General features: G+C 46.7%; 1 long non-coding RNA gene across 4 annotated transcripts; it reads right to left on the bottom strand.

Moving 5' to 3' along the window:
• Positions 1–599: 599 nt before the first annotated feature.
• Positions 600–7,385, bottom strand: LOC121824367 (uncharacterized). Of its 4 annotated transcripts, none has more exons than XR_013046413.1 (4): positions 6,985–7,385; positions 2,283–6,741; positions 1,168–1,373; positions 600–904 (listed from the first exon to the last, which is right to left on the bottom strand). It is a non-coding gene; the product is annotated as an uncharacterized LOC121824367 (long non-coding RNA). The 4 variants fall into 4 exon arrangements; XR_013046414.1 differs by having other exon boundaries at positions 600–1,373; positions 2,283–2,712; positions 6,589–6,741; XR_013046412.1 differs by having other exon boundaries at positions 600–1,373.
• Positions 7,386–7,749: the final 364 nt, after the last annotated feature.

Below are 7,749 nucleotides of genomic sequence, written 5' to 3'. Positions count from 1 at the left end.
TTGCCAAAACAAAAACCAGCAAGGGCTGTGTCTCAGTTGGGGCTTGGTAACTCTAATCTTTGGGTGGAGGTCTCTTCTCAAACACTCTACTACAAATAAGATGAACTCCATGTTGAATACTGCAATATTTTGTCATTTCTCAGAGGTCTGTCATTGGTTGAGGACTATAGGGGATGTGGGGCGGAGGGGGTGGGTGGGGAGGCATTCATGAAAAAGATGAGGAGAAGAAAGACTGTAAGAGCCAGAGGATCAGGGAATTTGCTGTGGGATTGTGCCTCCTTATAGAGTCAGAAGCTACAGCCATAAAGTCTCACCCACCTGACTGCCTAAACACAGTAGACTTGCTAAAGGAGATGGGAGAAAACCCATGAGGCCTCAACCCTACACAAAGAACAACCGGCAACTAAGGAATGCCCCGAGAGGGAGAAATAGTCCTCCCTAGGGAAGAGCACCCCAGTTGTTATCTAATACCAAATGGTCAGCCCTGAAAACAGACATATTTAAGTAATATTATGCAGATTGAGGTTATATTTAGGAATATGTATGTACATGCATGTATATATATATATGCATGTAACAACAATTAATGAAGAAAGAAGAAAGGAAAAATGATATCATCATATTATAATCTCAAAAAATAAAAGTAGCAATAACAATTAAAATAAAATAAATAAAAGGATAAGGTCCTCTGGGGCCTGTGGCAGGAGTTTCAACCTGACAGCCACCTTGTCATACCCATCACAGTGGTGACTGGTAACTTACTTTGTGTCTAAATGCAATTCCTTTTTGGTATATCCATTACAAAGACAAGAAAACAGAAGTCTAAAGATGTTAGACAATATGGTCAGGGTTTCCTAGGATTCATGCACGTCTTCCTCGAGAAGCTTCAGGTGCTGCAGCCAGCCTGGAGACAGATGACGTCATTTATCAGGAAGGGGCAGGTACAGCACTGATTTGCTCTGGAAATGAGGTGTTCCGGAGGTGACAAGCCAAGCCTTCCACCAGAAAAGGATCGAGGGGGGTGGCCCAAAGCCTGATTCATCCAGATGACATCATACATTTGATCAGCCAGCCAGCCTTGCTTCCCAAACAGCCAGACTATCTTTGGGCACGCACACCTCCATTCTATTAATAAGCAGCTTGAAGAAGCCGGCCAGGGTTACTCACCTGGTGATTAAGCCTGTATCATTCTTTGGAGTCCAGGCCCATGGCTGCCCAGGGGCCAGGGAGGAGGTAGGAGCAGCCTGAAATCTTGTAGGACCGGATTTAGTCATAAGACCCGGTACCTGGGGCCAGGTGTACTCTCTGTGGGTGTCAGGTTCCTCCGGTGGCAGAGAGAGTACTGGCTTCAAGCATGTTCCCACCGACACTGCCTGTAAGAACGTGCTTAGAGTCACACAGGAGCTGAGGATTTGAGGACGGAGTGTGAGTTTAGGGATCATAAGACAAGGTAGTTTGCAGACTGCCTGACTTTCAGTTCCAGCTTTACTTTGCTACCTGGGACTTTCTGAGCAAATGACTTTTTTTTTTTTTTTTTTTGCTTGTTTCCAGCTTTGGTATTTCCAGTCATAAAGTGGGGATGATTAAAAACAAAACAAATCGAACACTCACTTCTTAGAAAGTTGTAAGGATAATGATGACGTCATGCAAAGGGCTTACAGTTTCCTTGGTACTCTGTTATTAAGCTGTTTTTATTCAAACCAGAGAACTTTTGGTGGTTCAAGACCTGCAATGTCTGCTGCTCAGCTTCCCTGCCTAAGTAAGGGTGATGTTGCAACCCTTCCTTGGTGGTCAGGCTGCTTCCTGTGTGTGTTGAGTGTTTGGAGTTCCTGGCAGACATTTAGTTACGGCAGGCCCGCGCATCCTTTGTTCCTGAGATCCCTTCAGCTCAGGCCTTTTGAGTTCCTGTGAGAGAGGGAACCGTGCTGAGCAAAGTCAGGCTAAGAGTAGGTGCTGTGGTGAGCCTAGAAGGCTTAGTGAACACCGAGTTACCAAAGGAGGGGTGAGCAACATTCCATCTTGGGGAGCTGGCTGAAGGGGGCCTGGGCCTGGGTCAGGCCTTCTAATGAGGAACATTCTAGATGTGTGACAAGTGGTGGTAGCTCTGACAGGGGGAGGGGGAAGGATTAGAGCAGGATGATCTGAGAACCCTCTGCGAAAACATTCTGGGCACTATTTGGTCACAGTCATTCCATTCAACAACTAGAGGTGCCGATGGTATCTGTTTTCCCAGATAGCAGGTCCTAGAAATTAGCTGTGAGGGCCTCCTGTGAGTCACTTACCTATGCTCTCTCAGCCTGTTTCCTTGTGTCTGAGGATTGGAATTCTTGCTTCACAGGGCGGATGAAGAGAAGGCAGCAGCAAGACACTCTGGCTCTCGAGTGCTACATCCAGCAGCTACCAGATGTGACACAAGGCCTGGGTTATTTACAGCTAGGGCCATAATTATTTCCTACTTTCATGAATTTTCTCCTTGGCTAGTTCCTTGTTGGTTCAGAGAAGGGAGTAATATGGCCTCGCTTTCACAGCTCCTGCTGGGCAGAATCAGTGGCTTGATACCCAAGTTCAGTCTGGCTTCCTATCTGGGAGCTGAGCAATGGCTTCCAAGTGTGGAATGGAGAAGAGGGGTGGGATGGGGGCTTTGATTCACAGGGATCTTGAGATGATATGTCTTGGTAGCAGGGCCTCTCATTTGTGATGCATGAGGGTCAACTATAAATACATGAAATAAATAACAACTTTAACTTCAGCAAAGAAGACAATTAAGAGCACGGAGTCAAAAGCAGGATTCTGGCTCTCCCCTTCTCAAGCAAGGAGGCATCTGGGCGGAGACAGGGATGGAGCAGCCTGCAGACACAGCTCTCTGGTTGCTTTTGGAAGGCTGAGCGCAACAGTGTCTCAAAAGTCATATAGACCCCTTGACCCAGAGATTTCCCCTTGACGACTCTACCTGAAGAGGTTACTAGTTACTCTTTTAAACTCTGTGTGCAAGTACATGGGGCTAGGTAAGCCAGCACAGAAGCAGAAGCAGCCAAAGTCTGCCAGCAAGAGAACGTGTCTGCAGACATCATGGTGAGCAGTTGCTTGACTCTCTGTCTCTCCCAGGGGGCTGCTGTATCCTGATGTTCCTCACCTAAATCTTTGATTATACCACATACCCAAGTGTGATGCTTTTTTTTGTTGTTGTTATTTTATGCACAGACTATTTTATAACGAGTGAAAAGGATGTGTGGGTAGATTTGTTAAATATAAAGGTGCTTCTGATGTGTGGTTATAAGAAAAAAAGGGAGTTACAAAAAAAGTAGATATACTTGGGTTGAGGGTGCAGCTTAGTCTAGAGAGACCTTTTCCATTACATACAAAGCTGTGGGTTTGATCCCCAGCACTGCATAAACTGGGTGTGGTGGTATACACCTGTAATCTCGGCACAGAGCAGCAGGTACACCCAAGAGGATTCAAAGTTCAGGGCCACCCTCAGCTACATGAGACCCTGTCTTGAAAAAAAGAAAAATTCACAATCAGTTGTTTGCCTGGAGAAGTGGGAGGTGAAGATGATCAAGATACATTGCATGAAATTCTCTAAGAATTAATTAAAATATTAGAAAAGCGTGATAAGTTTACACACAAACACACATGCAAAACTACAGAAAAATTTCCAGGAGGAGAAACTCAGAAATATAATAAAGATTATTTTTACATGAGGCATTGTTTTATGCTTCACTGTGTGTCTTATACTTTATATTTTGTTGTGATTTGTTTTTCAGATGTATGTGTATGTATGTGCTGTATTTATTTGTGTATGTATCTATGCTTAAATATGTGTGTATGTGTGTAAGTATGTAGCATTTGCTGATAATTATACACAAAGCATTTCCTTCTAAAACCTTTAAACTTGCTAAGATGAACTTACCCATCATTTTTTACAGCACTTCCTGGTTTATGGGATGCTTTGGATTAAGCCAAGCGCTATTGATAGTTTGTGTGCTCAAGGCAAAGTCACTGTCTGCCTATACAAATAAGAGCTTGGACCTGCGATAAAGTAGGACAGTCATGTGTTCTAGGTGGATGGGGCCACTCCTTCCTTGGGCATGGCCCTGGTAGGACATGGGAAGGCAGTGCCTGTTAGCCATGTTTCTTCTTCTCATTGGCCCCTGGCTTGGCTCCCTCTGCCATCAACAGGGTTGTTGGTTGGATTTGCTATTTGGCCCAGTCACCTGATCACATCCCCAGATGGCTGCTTAGCAACCTTGCTGCCTCCGGGTCCTCTGTATCACCTTCCCTGGCAGAGAATTATACTACCTGGTCATCTTAGAGAAGTGGTCCTCAGTTTCCATGTCTTTGCAATGGGCTGCTGGCAGAGGCCATACTGCGCTTACAAGGGAGACAACCGAACTCTACCTCTCTACCCACTCGGTTAAATCTCTGCTGGATTTTGAGATAAAGGTTTGATGCTTTCCTCCTCTGGTCATTCCTATGTTTTGCCTAGATTCAGGGTGGTCAAGGACTCCAGCACCACACCGTACACATAGATGTTTACTGTTTCACTTCTTGTGGCTGGCTGAGTAAGCATCCCATCCTGCTCCTGTTGCTCAGTATGGACAATTTGCACAGAACCCCCTTCTCTTGTCTTTGACCCTAGTGGGAGTCAAAAGCATACACTGCCTGAGTCCCTGGTGAGGTGGGACTCACCATGCCTGTCCAGGGAAGATGCTGAGCTGAAGGCTCCTGGCAATGGTGACTCCAGCAGCCATTCATACTTAGCTTCAGAAAGCATGGCAAGGTGTCCTGCGGGGATGGCTCAGTCCCAGAAGCCTTTTGCCTTGCAAGCATGAGGACCTGAGTTTAATCCCCAGAAGCCCGGTTTAAAAAAAAAAAAAAGCTGGGTGTGGTGTCATGTGCTTATAATCCTGGCCAGTGCTGGGGAAGCAAAGACTGGCAGATCACTGGTGATTACAGGCCACATACTCGGGAACACACACACACACACACACACACACACACACACACACACACACAGAATGAGATAAAATAAAATGGAAAGAGCATGGTAAGGAAAAGAGAAGTGGGAAGACACCAGACTCCTCAGTTCTAAGAACATCCAACAGGAGGCCTTCTTGACCAAGGTGGCATTTACTACTGGGTCTAGCAAGGGGCAGGGCTACCTGACATGTAAGTCATCACATGACATGTCGGCAGGTGACGTTTGCCATGTGATCCTGTTGGGGAGTTCCTTTCATGGTTTGCTGTGAAAACCCTTTTGTGTTTCCTGGGCCCAGCCCCAGATGAGAATGTGCCAGTGACCTTGCCTCTGGAGCCAGGTGGGAGATCAGTCAGGCTGGAGTGAACGTCTCTGCTTACAAAGACACTCCTTTGCTCATGCGACTCAGTGAGCATCTCCATGGATACAATAAAGCCAACCTTGGAGGCAAAGAACAGGCTAAAACTTGGGAAATGCCGAGGAGCCCTGACATCTTAGGAACCTGGATGATGGGGTAGTGCTAAGCCCATTGCAGGTATTATGAGACTCAAGAGCATCCCTTCTTTCTTTTCCTACCCCTCCCGCCCCTTTCCTTTCTATCTCTTTCTTTCTCTCTCACTCTCTCTTTTCCTTTCCCCCTCTTTTCATCCTTTCTTCTTTCCTCCCTCATTCCTTCTCTTTTCTCCCCCTCCTTTCTTTCCCTCTTCCTTCTATGCCGACCACACCTCTCCTCCTTCTTTCCCATTCCTCTCTCCTTTCCTGCCTTTCTTTTATTCCTTACTTCTTCCCCTCTTCCTTTTCTCTCTTCTCTCCCTTAACCAACATCACTGAAGGCTCACCTTACACATGCCAACGCATTTCCTGGGTGGGGAACCACGGTGTTCAGGAGTAAGTAAGCTCCACCCTATAGAGGCATAAAGCAGAGGTGTAAAAAGATATTCCCATGACTGGCTGTGGCAGGGCCATGTTCGGCTAGAAGAGACAGTTGTTGTTGGAGGTGGAACATCCAGTCAGGCGAGGCCAGGTAGGTAAGGAGAGCATGAAGTCAGGAAGCTCTGGATAGGTGGATGTCAAGCTCACAAAGCCTGGGGCTCTGCCTTCATCAGATCAGGAAGTCTCTAACTAACTAAATCACCTAATGGAAGTGTAATTTAATCGGTAAGGATGTGCCTGAGAACAAAGCCACACCAAGCAAAACTGAGTCCTACAGAGACAACGGCCTAGAAAGATCTGACCCTGACTTTATCACTACAAGTAAGACAACCAACAACAAAACACCCCCTTTATTCCTCGGGACATTGGAAATTACATTGATGTCAGGTGTGCAGTACTAAGGAATTCTAACTAATAAGACACAGTGATGCTAAGCACTCAGGGCAGCATTTATCAACCTGTGGGGGTTCACATATCAGATATCCTGCATTTCAGATATTTACATTACAATTCATAACAGTAGCGAAATTATAGTTACGAAGTAGCAATGAAATAATTTTGTGGTTGGGGGTCACCACAACACGAGGAACTGTATTAAAGGATCGCAGCACTAGGAAGGTTGAGAGCCACTGGCTTAGGGGATGAGAAGTCACAAGGTCACAGCCACCTGCTCTTACCCTGGCAGCTTCTGCTTCAGGTGATGTTTTCCAGAGGCCTTTCCCTCCGTCTCCACAGTAGGATGGATTCTTGGGTCTTTTGTCTGTGGTGCTGGGGTCTCACCTCAGAAGATTCACAGTAGTTGCTTTCCTGATAGTCATGCCATAAAGGCTCTCAATAGGGCAAGAAATAAGTGTTTTTGTTAATCCTGTTATTCTCAGCCCCCCCATACTGTGCCTGGTAAGTTGTAAATTGTCACCGGACAGGTGTGGGACTTAATTAAAAGTCTGCTTGGCAGAGATGGGGGCGGGGAGGTTTGCTGGGGGAACCCTCCTTTTGCATGGGCTCTGGAGGAAGATTAATAGGCCAGACAGGGCTGACTCAGGCTATTAGGAATAGCCCCCTTAGAATCTTACCATGTAGACCAGGCTAGCCTCAAGCTCATGACAGTCCTCCTACCTCGGTCTTCTCAGTGCTGGAATTCCAGTTCTGAACCACCATGTCCAGGTGAGGATTCTCTCGTCCCTGTCTTTGTGTGAGTCCCTGGAAGAAGACACCGCCCCGCATGTCTGTTTTGTGTGGGCTGGGGCTCTGCTCTGAGTTTCTGCCCTCCAGGTGGATTTCTCAGGACAACATCCATGCACAGCTGTCACTTAAATAATAGGTACTGCCTCAGACACATTTCCTGGTTTTTGTTTCTGCTATCAAGACTGCCACCCTCTCCCGTTTTGGGGCAATGGGACCACCCCCAGAAGCCCAAGCTTTTCTCTCCCTATCTACATACTTCTCCAGCTAGTGGTATCTCTGTGAATGTCTTCCTCACTCCCCATCCCCCCCCACACTGTTGCTCCACCCACATCCTTCCTCCAGGGACACTTACTTCTCCTGTCCACTCCCCTATCCACACCTGAAGCTAACAGTTCCCTACTTCCTGCTCCTCCCTCCTTGAAGTGAGGCATAAGAGCATGACATGGTGGGTGAAAGGTGAGTGGAAATGACCCAACTTCCAGGTAGGAAAGGTCATAGCCAGCCTCCGAGTGCTGGAATTACACTCTTCCTTTCTCCTTACTGCCACCAAGATTGAGGCCACCAAGATCTGTTACAACCTCATGGTTTCCTGAGCAGGCTACCGAGCAGGTCTCCCAGGAATCTTCTGTGCACACTTTCTAAATCCATGTGAA

This window comes from Peromyscus maniculatus, chromosome 20, assembly GCF_049852395.1.
Source record: "Peromyscus maniculatus bairdii isolate BWxNUB_F1_BW_parent chromosome 20, HU_Pman_BW_mat_3.1, whole genome shotgun sequence".
Taxonomy (NCBI): domain Eukaryota; kingdom Metazoa; phylum Chordata; class Mammalia; order Rodentia; family Cricetidae; genus Peromyscus; species Peromyscus maniculatus.
Note: the sequence above shows the minus strand (reverse complement) of the source record. Positions and strands in the feature narration are given on the sequence as shown.